Here is a 12,949-nt window from a genome sequence, read left to right as displayed (position 1 = left end):
AGGTTAGGGATTCAGTTAGCTATGATTGTACCACTGCACTCCAAACTCTGTCTCAAGAAAACAAAATAAACTTGTTTTGCTCTATATTTGACTTTGCCTTAATCAATATCTTCTACTTTAAAAAGCTAAATCACATTTTTAAAACTCCTTACAATTTCCATTATAACTTGGAAAGGATGAAGGGAATAAGGAAGAGTTGGCTTGTTTTGTAGAAGATTCTGAAAAGGGCAGTTATATACTTTGAAGTCATTAAGTAGAAAAACAAATGTCTTTTGTTTTGATAATGAAAACCCTTACAGATAAAGAACAGAAAATTCTGCTCCTGAAATTATAATATAATATTGTCTTCAATACATTCAGAATGTATATTACTCTTGAATTTCTTTTCCCTGAAATTGAGTTCAGTTTGGTAGAGATACTTTAAAGACGTAGTTAGTAGGGGTGAAGAGGAAACAATATTTATGTCTTACAGCACCTGGGAAAATATGTAACATGTCATTTTGATTTCAGCATCTATCTCTCCCCCTTGAATCTGCAAATGTAATAGAAGGAGATGATTGTTTTCCTTTTTATTCTTATCTGCCTGGACTCTATCTCCTATTATACCCACCCCAGCATTATTATCACTAATCATAAAAATGAATTGCCCTTCCAAGGATATGCTATAAAGCAAACCTTCAAAGTCAGGTTGTTTAGATTTAGAAGAGAAAGGCTCAAATGAGTTATCTTTTACTCATAAATTTATTAGGGAAAATGAGCAAAATTTCCAGTACCCCAACCACTGCCTTTCTTCCCTGGACCTAGTTAATTTCTATCAACTCTTTAATTGACTCTAAGGACTGGGCTCTAGGAGATCCTGATGCCTAAAACACAGGTACAGAAAGCCTATATAAGCATTTTGGTCCAGGTCTTGGCCTCCAGTCTTATGATGGGCTGGTGGATCAGATGCTTGTGACGGGGATTGCAAACTCACTCAGGCTTGATACTTGAAGGAAGAGGCAGTTTATTTGCTTCACAGGCATCACAGAAGGTTCCTCTGCAGTTCTTACACATATTCTTTGTTAGGCTGCTGTCTTTCTGGCATAGCTGACACACCTGTGGCTTCTCAGAGAGCAGCAGCTGACCCTGTTCATTCAGAGGGCGGGGTTGCAGTCTGTGTCTTTCTTCCAAGGGCTTTTTTAGTTTAAAATTTTCCTCTAGCATTTTGTGCTACCCATCCATCTTAGATTCTGGCTTCTGGGAACGCTTTCCTGGGATGCTCCTGTCATTTTGTAATCTTTCTTTTTCCTGTTTTAGTTCTAATTCAAGCTGGTTCCACTGCCTGGTGAGCTCCTCTACTTTCAGCTGTAGACTGTTGATCTCGTCTCCAAAGTCCTGTTTGAAGAGCTGTTTGTCCAACTCAGCAGACTTGCAGCTTCGCTCATCCTGGTGCAATCTTTGTTCAAGTTGTTTAATGGTAGCAGCCATCAATTAGTTTTCCAAGAGACTGTTTAGTTCACTTTTCTGTTTTACTCCTAAGTCTGAACTCGGCAGCTTAAAGGCAAGTTCACGGTTGAGAGCCCTGAGATCATGCGGCTGCTGCCGAAGAGATACCAGAGCATCCTGCTTCTCACAGACATCCTTCTCCAGCATCTTCGCAGCCAATTCCATCTCCTGCTTCATGCTGATCTGCATCTCCAGTTCTTTTTCAACATCCAATTGTAACTGTGTCTCTTTTGTTTTAATGCTTTCTTGCTTCACTTAGTGCTTGCCCTTCTGCAGTTCTGTCTTGCTTGGGACCCTTCTGATTGGATTCCAGTATGTAGGAACTTTCCTCTTTAACTTGTTCCATTTCTTCTTATAAGGCAATAATCCTGTTGTTTGCAACTTGAAGCTCCTGTCAGTTTAGTGTTCGATTTTTCTAATGCATCTACTTTTGCCTGAAGGTTGTTTACAGTAACATTCAAATGTCTGTTCAGTTCTTCTAGGCAGTTCTTCTGGTCCAGATTGCAGTAATCTGACTGACTCCTTCACTACCTTTACTGCTGTTCTGTCCTTGAGGTACACTGAAAAATCTATAACTCCCACCTGAGATTCCAAGTCTTCTCCTTTCATACAGAAATTGACATCAGTGTGATTCAGACCCTGATTATGGCTCCTTCTTCTTCCATCATGAGGGCATTGGGTTCGTAGAATTCATTAAGAAGTTCTTTGATCAAAGGTTTCATATATTCCAAAAGTTTCTTTTGCATTAATGCCCAACGAAGCCAGGCTCTTCCTCTACCTAATGGCGTCTTAAGTCATGGAAGATCTTTAACACTTGCTGTTGTCTTTGTGGCTTCTGGAACAAGCTTTTCTACCAGCTCTAGAGGCCTGCAAAAGGATTTATTTTGTCCACCAAAGGTTTTTATTTTGTTTTGTTTTGTTTAGCTTTCAAGCCACGTTTCAGACAGTGTGTATAACCACCAAGAATTGCTGGAGAGGTACATAGAGTCAAGAGTCCTCTCCAGGTTCAGAGCTGATTCAATCAAGCCCCTGATACTCTGGCCGTGTTCATGAAGTTCATACGTTCATTAGCCTTGAGATAATTACTGTGGTGCTTGCCGCCGCCGCCGCAGCCACTCAGCAGCTCAGCAGCTCAGCAGCAGGAAGGGCAATGGGGAGCCAGGCTACAGCAGGGTCCTCCAGGAATGCTGCAGCTGTGGCTACTGGCGCGCTCCTAAGCCGGCGGCGCTGCCATCGCAGGTTAGAGCAGGAAAATGGTGGCGGCCACTGGCAAGGCTGGCTCTGACTGCCTGTCAGGGGAAGCCAGAGGTGGCTCCTCCTCGCCCTCTCCTACAAGCAGTTTTATAAGCTTTCTGAGACTAGAAAAAAAAAAAGTCTCATTATTTTAAATGCAAACTTTTTTTTTAACCAAAACCTCATTTTGAACAAAACAAAATACTCCAGCCCACCTCCAAATTATCTCTGCATCATGCTCACAACCTCAGCACAAAGTTCAATAGAGGTTTATTGGATATGTTGGCTTCAATTATTGAGTGCTGTCATGATAAAATTTCGTCAGTTTCTGTAAACATTCTTTGAGGCCAACTAAAACTCAGGCTGTTCAGAGGGTTACACTAGTTTTGAGAAGGCTTGCAATGAGGATCCATTTTTTTAGGTCTACCTCAGAAAAAATACATAGGTTTAAAAGCCAGAGTTTTTGTTAATGTCACACATTTAAAACCCACATACACAGAATAATTACTTTTTCTCTATGGTAATTAATATATAAATATTTTAGAATACTAGGAAAATTCAGAAAGTTTTGCTAGTGCTGTTTGCCTTCATTAGGAAATACTGAAACAATAAATTGATGAAAACTGTTAAAAAATTAATCTGTGACATTAAATTTTATTTCCAATTATGTTTAGTGGTAATTGTATTCTTTTTCTTTTGTATTTTTAACCATAGTCTTTTATTATGAGATATATAAACTCATATTTAATATCATATGTATGTATGCCTTTGACATTTCAGATTCCTATTTTTATTAAATAATCAGCTTTGGAAATATTACTTATTCTATTTTAAATATTTGATTTTACATTACACGAAATGCCATTTTTTTTTTTTTTTTTTGAGACGGAGTTTGGCTCTTGTTACCCAGGCTGGAGTGCAATGGTGCGATCTCGGCTCACCGCAACCTGCGCCTCCTGGATTCAGGCAATTCTCCTGCCTCAGCCTCCTGAGTAGCTGGGATTACAGGCACGCGCCACCATGCCCAGCTAATTTTTTGTATTTTTAGTAGAGACGGGGTTTCACCGTGTTGGCCAGGATGGTCTCGATCTCTTGACCTTGTGATCCACCCGCCTCGGCCTCCCAAAGTGCTGGGATTACAGGCGTGAGCCACCGCGCCCGGCCTGAAATGCCAGTTTTAAGTTTGGTTTTGTGGACAATTAGACAACCAAAAAGTCACCACCACAGAATTATTGTTTAGTGAGAGAGAGGCCTTAAGCATGGAAATTGTTAAAGTAAACTTCTCTAACCATAATGGTTGAATTACTTATTCACAGTGGTAATGGAACTATTGGGTCACTTTCAAAAAAAAGTATTACATAGTTATATTACTGCAATTGTGATATGTCACTATTTTATTAAAAATGGGACTTATTTTTTTTGTTTATTTGCCTCACTTTGCCCACCCTAACCAAAACAAGGTAAGGTCTTAGTTTAGCAAAAACGTTGACAAGTTACATATTAATCTGATAAAAAAAAACCTCAAAAAACAAAGAACATGTGTGTCTTCCTCACCTTATGAGATTAAGACAGCATTGAAAATCATCAAATAATTTATATGTAAAGTGGCACATTTTTTAAAACAAATGTATTGAAATACTTTCAAAGCAATATTTTAAACATGTTTTGAAAGTGTTGCCATACACTGTGATTTACATAAGCAAGTCTCACCAAAAACAATGACTAATGTACTTATCATATTCATTTTAGTGATGAGAAAATTTTGGATTCTTCCACGTGTCCTCTAAGAGTGCCATCCAATTCAAAAGGGAATTTTTAATAACCATTCCCAAGTCTCCAAATGCTTGATGCATTGTAAACCCTTATGCTTACAGAATTTCAAAAAAGGAAGGAATCTTATAAGTTAGTAGAGAAGAATTTAAGTTTTATGGTTACTAAAAAATATTTGAGAGAGATGGATTGATATGCAGTATACATTTCCTGACAGAATTATTTAAAAACAATTTTTTAGGGATATTAATATGAAGGTGTTAAACAGTGGGAAAAGGTGTAGCTTTTCCAGGAAAAAAAAAAATAATGTTTATGTTGGACAGGGTAGGCAGAGAGAAATGCAAATTCTTCTTAAAATATAAGTTACAGGCCAGGCGCGGTGGCTCAAGCCTGTAATCCCAGCACTTTGGGAGGCCGAGGCGGGTGGATCACAAGGTCAAGAGATCGAGACCATCCTGGTCAACATGGTGAAACCCCATCTCTACTAAAGCTACAAAAAATTAGCTGGGCATGGTGGTGCGTGCCTGTAATCCCAGCTACTCAGGAGGCTGAGGCAGGAGAATTGCTTGAACCCAGGAGACGGAGGTTGCGGTGAGCCGAGATCGCGCCATTGCACTCCAGCCTGGGTAACAAGAGCGAAACTCCGTCTCAAAAAAAAAAAAAAAATATATATATATATATATATATATATATATATATATATATATATATATATATATATATATAAGTTACAATATAAAAAGCACATATGCAAAAATTTAGTTTGGTCTTTGGATTTGTTTTCTTTTCTAGTTTTAGCAACTGAAGTCCAATGTTGTTTTAGTGACTGGGCGTAATTGTACTTATCCCCAGCTTTCCCAAAAATGTATGGATAAATTTTCTGTCTTCACATCACTTATATTTTATATCTATGTGATCATATTTGGCAGAAAATTATTATTCTCTACATAGGTTTTGTAGCATTTTACATAATTCAAATTAGGCATGTATCATGACATATCTGGTGCACATCCTGGTACTATTAGTAACAAAGTAAAATTTTGCTGAGAAAGTAAGATGAGAAATTTAGAAGCTTTGATTATCAGATGCTGAGTACAGCTGTGGTATTGAAAGCTAGTAGTTTGAAAACAATAATTACTGAAAAAATGATGCTACGGAATGACCATATGCATACTGTGAAAAAAAGAAAACATACACACACACACACACGCGCGCGCACATGCTCACACACACACACAAGCTATAGAAACAGAGACAGATTTATGTGATAACACCTCAGTTTTTCTTTAACATAGTTGCTTTTTCCTTTTTTTCCCCACAGTACTTCAGACAAATTCAGTACATTGTATAGTTTCTAACCTTCAGAGTTCTTTAAATTAGTTTTGCTAAGATTAAGAAAAGTGCTTTTTGTGCTAATATTATTTACACTAGAAAAAGCATGAAGGTGTTTTGAGCGATTGTCAAAATCAGCCACCCCTCAATAAACATAAAATTTAATCAAAATCAGTATACTTCCTAGGCAAACTCAGCTTTAAAGTGAGCTGCCTACTCTACTTTTACAAAAAGCAGCAACACAAACACACCTACACACCCCTACCCATTCCCACCATACATATACTCTTGGACAAAAAAGTCTTTCACTAAACTTTACCTATATAGAAGTTCTAGATGCAACCATGATATAGGGAAAATTGAATCTGAATTTCAAATTTAATTTTTCCTGAATGTGTACATGGAGTGTGCATGTGTGTACGAAATAATTATGTTGCCATTCTCAATTGATTATAATGCTATTACATAATCAATTTTACATTGTGAAAATTAATTAATTTTATTTTTTAATTGATGGACAAAATAATATCTATTCACTGTGTATAAGATGATGTTTTGGAGTATAAATATAGATTGTGGAATGATTAAATATGCATAATTAACATATGTATTACCTCGCATAGTTACCATTTTTATGGTGGGAACACTTTACATCCACTCAGCATTATTTTAAGAATACACTGTATTATTAACTATAGTTACTATGTTGTACAATAGATATCTTGAACTTTTTTTCTCTTATCTAACTGGAATTTTGTATCCATTGACCAACATTTCTCCAACATTCACCCCCAGGACCCAACCCCTGGTATCACTCTCCTGGTCTCTACTTTTGTGAGATTAACTTTTATAGATTCCACATATGAATCAGATACTGCAGTATTTGTCTTTCTGTGTCTGGCTTATTTCAGTTAGCATAATGTCCTTCAGGTTTATCCAGACTGTCCTTCTTTTGATAGCTGAAGAGTATTCCAGTGTGTACATATAAACATTTTCTTTATTCTTTAATCTGTTGATGATAGAGACTTATGTTGATTCTATATCTTTGTTACTGTGAATAATGCTACAATAAACATAGCAATGCGAATATTGCTTCAACAGACTGATTTCATTTCCTTTGGATATATACCCAGTGGTGGGAATGCTGGATCATATGGTGGTCCTATTTTTAATTCTTTGAGAAAGCTCCATATTATTTCCATAATGGTTGTACTAGTATACATTCCTACCAACAATGGTCAAGGGTTTCCTTTTCTTTACTTTCTTGTTAACACTTGGCTTTTGTCTTTTGACCATAGCCGTCCTAACCGGTGCTCAGTCATATTTCACTGTGGTTTGGATTTGTATTTTCCTGATGATCAGTGATGTTGAACATTTTTTTTTCATGTACTTGATTGCCATTTGAATGTTGTCTTTTGAGAAATGCCTATTTAAGTCCTTTATCCAGTTTTTAATTGAGTTACTTATTCTTTTGCTATTGAGTTGAGTTCCTTATATATTTTGTGTATTAACCCCTTATTAAATGCATAGTTTGCAAATATTTCTCCAATTAGGTTGTCTCTTTATTCTGTTGATTGTTTTTCTCTGTTGTGAAAAAGCTTTTTAGTTTGATGTAATCCCATTTGTCTATTTTCGCTTGTGTTGCCTGTGCTTTTTGGGTCATATTCAATGTTATTTCCCAGAACAATGTAACAGAGATTTTTCTCTACTTTTTTTTCAAGTATTTTCATAGTTTTTGGTCTCACTTTAAGTCTTTAATTCTTTTTGAATTGATTTTTGGTATATGATGTGAAATAGGGTCTAATTTTTTGCTTCTGCATGGGTATTTCTAGTTTTCCCAGTAGCATTTATTAGAGAGCCTGTCCATTCCTCATTGTATATTCTTGATGCCTTTGGTGAAAATCAGTTGACTGTAAATATGTGAGCTTTCAGGCACCACCACATTTCCCTCATTCAGTTGATGGTGCCTGCAGCAGAAGTTGCTTATTGTATGTCTGGTCCAGCTGGAACCTCACACAGAGCCAATGCCTGTGCCAGTGCCTGAAGCTGCCTAACTCACTGCAGCAGTTGATGTGCATGATGTGCATGACGTGCACAGTGGCCAAACCCCATGTTCACTCACTCACATACCGATTGCTGTTGTGTACCTTGCTTGCCCTTGGCAGGTATGGGATCTAGGTCAGTAGCATGAGCGAAGTATAACCTTGGGGCCGAATGGGTGGGATAAGCCCAGTGGGCCTGATTAAAACTCAAGCGGTGGCACCACCAACCATAGAGGTTTCTGTCTGGCAAAGCGACAACCAGAGTATCTTGTTGACAGTATGTCGAACTATTCTTGCAGCCCTGGATTTAATACCATTTGGTCATGTTAATTCTCTTTTCTATGTGCTGTTAAATTCAGTTTGCCAGCATTTTGCTGACAATTTTTGCACCCATATTCATCAAGGTATATTGGCCTGTAGTTTTCTTTTTTTTGTAATACATTTGGTTTTGTATCAGGTTTAGCTAGCCTTATTAAATAATTTTGAAAGTATTTCTTCCACTTTAATTTTTTTGGAAGAGTTTGAAGAGAATTGGTATTAGTTATTTAAATGACTGATAGAATTCAGCAGTGAAGCAATCAGGTTTTTGGCTTTTCTTTGAATTGAGGCATTTTATTACTAATTAAACATCCTTACTTGTTATTGGTATCTTGAGAGTTTCTATTTCCTTGATAATTCACTCCTGGTAGGATGTATGAATCACAGAATGTATCGATTTTTTCTGTATTATCAAATTTATTGACATATCATTGTTCATAATAGCCTCATGATACTTTGTATTTCTTTGTATCAGTTATAATGTCTCCATTTCCTTTCTGATTTTATCTATTTGAGCCTTTTTTGTTTGTTTTTCTTAGTCTAGCTAAAGGTTTCTTGTTTATCTTGTCAGATAAACAACTCATAAATGTGTTGATCTTTTATATTGTTTTTCTAGTCCCTACTTCATTTATTTCTACTATGATTTTTATTATTTTCTTTCTTCTACTAAATTTGTGGTTGTTTATCTAGTTCCCTGAGATGCAATATTAAGTGTTTTATTTGAAAATTTTTTTTTTTTGGTGTAGCCATATGTTGCTATAACTTCTCTCTTTGAACTGATTTTGCTGTATACCGTAGGTTTTGTTATGTTGTGGTATTTTGTCTCAATAAATTTTACATTTTTCATTTCATTTCTTCATTGACCTTTTGGTTGTTGAAGAGCTTGTTGCTTAATTTCTATATATTTGTGAATTTCCTGAAGCTTCTTCCATTATTGATTTCTTGTTTTATATTGTTGTGGTCAGAACAAATATTCAATATAATTTTCAAAAATCTTACAGTATTCAAGAATTGTTTTGTAGCCAAAACATATGATTTATCCTAGAGAATGACTCATGTGCAGTTGAGAAGAATGCATATTCTTCAGCTGTATGTAATGTTCTGTATATATCTGTTAGGTTCATTTGGTCTAAAATGTAAATCAACTCTGATGTTTATATATTTTCTGTCCAGATGACCTGTTCATTGCTAAAATTCTGGTGTTAAAATCCCGTATTATTATTGTATTGACGTGTAGCTCTCTCTTCTTTCAGAAATATTTATATTTGCTTTATATAAGTGCTTTAAATATTTAGAAATATTTATATTTGCTTTATTTGCTCCAATATTCAGTATTTATAAATATAGTATCATCTATATGAATATACCCCTTTATTGTTATATGATGCCCTTCTTTGTCTATTTTTACACTTGTTAAATTTAAAATATTCTTCATTTGCTATGAATATAACCACTCTTGATCTAGTTCAATTTTCATTTACAGGAAACACCTTTTTTTCTACCACTTTTAGGTTCTGTGTGTCCTTAAAGGTGAATTAAGTCTCGTATAGGCAGCATATAATTGGTTCTTGTTGGTAATACATTCAGACACTCTATTTTTTGTTTGGAGAATATAATTCATTTAATTCAAAGTAATTACTATCTGATAAAAAGCTTACTACTGTCTGTAGGGAATCCATGAGCCACACATGTTGGTGCACCAGAATGTAGGGATCTATGAGCCCCACATTGGGCACCAGAATGTAGGGAGCCAGCCCTACATCACTCATGGGTACCCCGAGTTTGGTGGCAACAAAGGAATGAGAAAAAGACAGATTAAGATAAAAAGTGGCCATCACTTTATTACTCTGGAGGTGACAGTGAAGGCTCCGAGCTCTGATCATCCATACTATTTATTGATTACAATCACTTTGATCTATAGGGTAGGAGTGGAGTGATGGTGGAGTGAATCAGTGAGCCAAAAGTGAATCAGTAAGCTGGAACTGGAGTATCATCCTAAGGATTGATAACAGTGGCAGTTTGGGAGTTTCACAAAACAAGAACATGTAGTTATCTTTAGCTTATTATCTATGTACAAATGATGGAACACAGGCCTTATGAGGAGCCTACAAGTCTGGCTACATCATAGTGCTATGAAGGGGTTTTACATCCTGAGCACAATATTTATGGTAACAAAGCCTAGATCACCCTGCACTGGAACATGAGGGATGGAGAGGTCTTCCTCCTCAGAGGCCTCCTGCAGCCTTCTGCAGTTTGTTGTTCCTTGTTTATATGTTACTCATAACCAATTTATGTAGGCACTCTGTAAGCCCTTTCCCCTTTGTAGCTTTTCCCAACAACTGTCATCTTATTAATTGTTGTCTAATTGTTTTGTAGATTTTTTTTATTCTTTTCTTCTCTTGCTGTCTTTTGATGCTAAGTAATTTCTACAGTGGTATTTTTTGATTTATTCCCTTTTGTTTTTACATATTTTTATTGCCTTTGTTTGTTTTTATGAGGTTGCTAAAAAATTCTTATAGTTATAGTAGGTTATATTTAGCTGAGAACAATTTATCTTTAATTTCAAAAAAAAAAAGAAAGAAACTGTACACCTCTACACTATGCAACATTTTGAATTTTTGATGTCACTGTAATTTTTTTTATTTTTTAAATAAATTTTCATATTCAGTTTTTATAAATTCTGTAAAAAATGATGGTGGCTCTTATTAGTTTTGTTTTGTCATTTAGCCTTCATACTAAAAAATAATTGATTTACAGATCACTGCTGTAGTATTAGAGTGTTCTGAATTTGACTGTATGCTTACTTTTCTAGTTTTGTATTTTCACATTTTCATGTTACTCATTTGTATAGTGTTTATTCAGCTTGAAGAACTCCTTTTAGCATTTCTTGTAAGACAGTTCTGATGGTAATGAACTCTCAGCTTTTGTTGTCTAAGAATGTCTTTATTTATTTTTCTTCCTGAAAGATAGCTTTGCTGGGTACTGCATTCTTAGTGAAAATGTTGTTGATTTTTTTTTCCTTCCGCATTTTGGATATATAACCCAATTAAATCCTGGTCCATAAGGTTTCTGCAGAGAATTTTTCTACTCTAAGTTCTACTCTATGATCTTGTTCTGCTCCTCTCCCCAATTTTAGTTTTTATTTGAAAATCACAAACAATTTTCTATGTGCTTATTGTTTACAAACTGTCATTTATTACTTTCAACAAACATTTTTAATGCACTTATCAATATTGTAAATATTCTTTATTATGGACAGAAATATGTCCTTTCAAAATTGCATGTTGAAGTCCTTATCCCCAATTTGATGATACTTGAAAACAGGACCTTTAAATAGATAATTAAGCTTAAGTGAGGTCATATGGTAGGGAACCCAATCCAACAGGAGTGGTGTCCTTATTTGATTAAAGAGAAAGAGAGAGAAAAAGAAATATAGGAGTATGCAGAGTGCAGAGACAGAGAAAAGGTCATGGGAAAATGTAGTAAGAAGGTAGCTGTCTGCAAGCCTGAGAGAGCCCTCATCAGAAAACAACCCTGAAAGCACCTTGATTTTGGGTTTTTGGCCTCTAGAGCTATTAGAAAATAAATTTCTGTTAAGTCACCTCTTCCATAGTACTTTCTTACGATATTTCTAGCAGTTAAATATACCTTCTCTTGCTTTTACATATGGCATTCTCATTTAATCTGATATGATATTTGATATTCAGAGGGCACAGAAAAAATTCAAATTTGAATATTTTGTTTTTAAAATTTTCTTTTTCTGTATCTTTCCAAAAATACTACAAAATGTAGAAATTAATTAAATGTTCAAGATTAAAAAATCTGAAAACTGATTAAGTATACTAAAACTGTCCAGTCTAAAAAAATTTTTTGCATAAAATCAAGATTTTAGAAACACCTTCTTCAAAACTTTGTTATTTTAAACACTTTATAATACTGTTTTTTAAAAATATATTATTGACAGTCACTTTAAATGGAAATAATTTCACTATTAAGCAGATAATTGGTGTCCTTTGCTTTGCAGAATTAATTTTAAATGCAAAAGAAATTAATAGATAGGTAGCCTGAGAATATTCTGTATCAATTCAAAAATTATCTGGAAGTGGAAAATGCTGGTCAGGAAAACCTTGATGATTAACAGTTGATCAAGTCCATTATAAAGTAATATCTAGTTCCAGTCACTAAATTATGAATCTGTATCTCAGAATTTATCACAAAATAGAATCCAGATCCATACTCTTAGGTACAACATTTTTCCTGTTAACTTTATGGTCTAATTTTATATATGAATTGTAAATACGTTGTGCATACGTTATGTTAAGGATATAATATTATCTATGAATTTAAGCTTTTAATATGGTATATATATATGAATCATTAAAAGCTTGCCTCCCCCACGGGAGGCTCAGGCAGGAGAATCGCTAGAACCCAGGAGACGGAGTTTGCAGTGAGCTGAGATCATGCCACTGCATTCCAGCCTCCTGAGTAGCTGGGTACAAGGGCATTCCAGGCACACCTGGCTAATTTTTGTATTTTTGGTAAAGACAGGATTTCACCATGTTGGCCAGGCTGGTCTCAAACTCCTGACCTTAAGTAATCTGCCTACCTCAGCCTCTCAAAATGCTGGGATTACAGGTGTGAGCCATTGTGCCCAGCTGAAATAACAGGGTTTTAACAATAACATGGGGAGATTTTAGTAAAAGCTGTGTGCTCATGGAAAGCCTTTTGAGAAAATGACATTTAAGCTAAGAAAAGAATAATAGATAGAA

At 35.4% G+C, this 12,949-nt stretch overlaps 1 pseudogene; it reads right to left on the bottom strand.

Moving 5' to 3' along the window:
- Nucleotides 1–885: 885 nt before the first annotated feature.
- Nucleotides 886–10,067, bottom strand: LOC108303361 (annotated as a pseudogene).
- Nucleotides 10,068–12,949: the final 2,882 nt, after the last annotated feature.

Source organism: Cebus imitator, unplaced genomic scaffold (genome assembly GCF_001604975.1).
Source record: "Cebus imitator isolate Cc_AM_T3 unplaced genomic scaffold, Cebus_imitator-1.0 Scaffold46, whole genome shotgun sequence".
Lineage (NCBI taxonomy): Eukaryota > Metazoa > Chordata > Mammalia > Primates > Cebidae > Cebus > Cebus imitator.
This window is presented reverse-complemented; position numbering and strand designations above follow the sequence as displayed.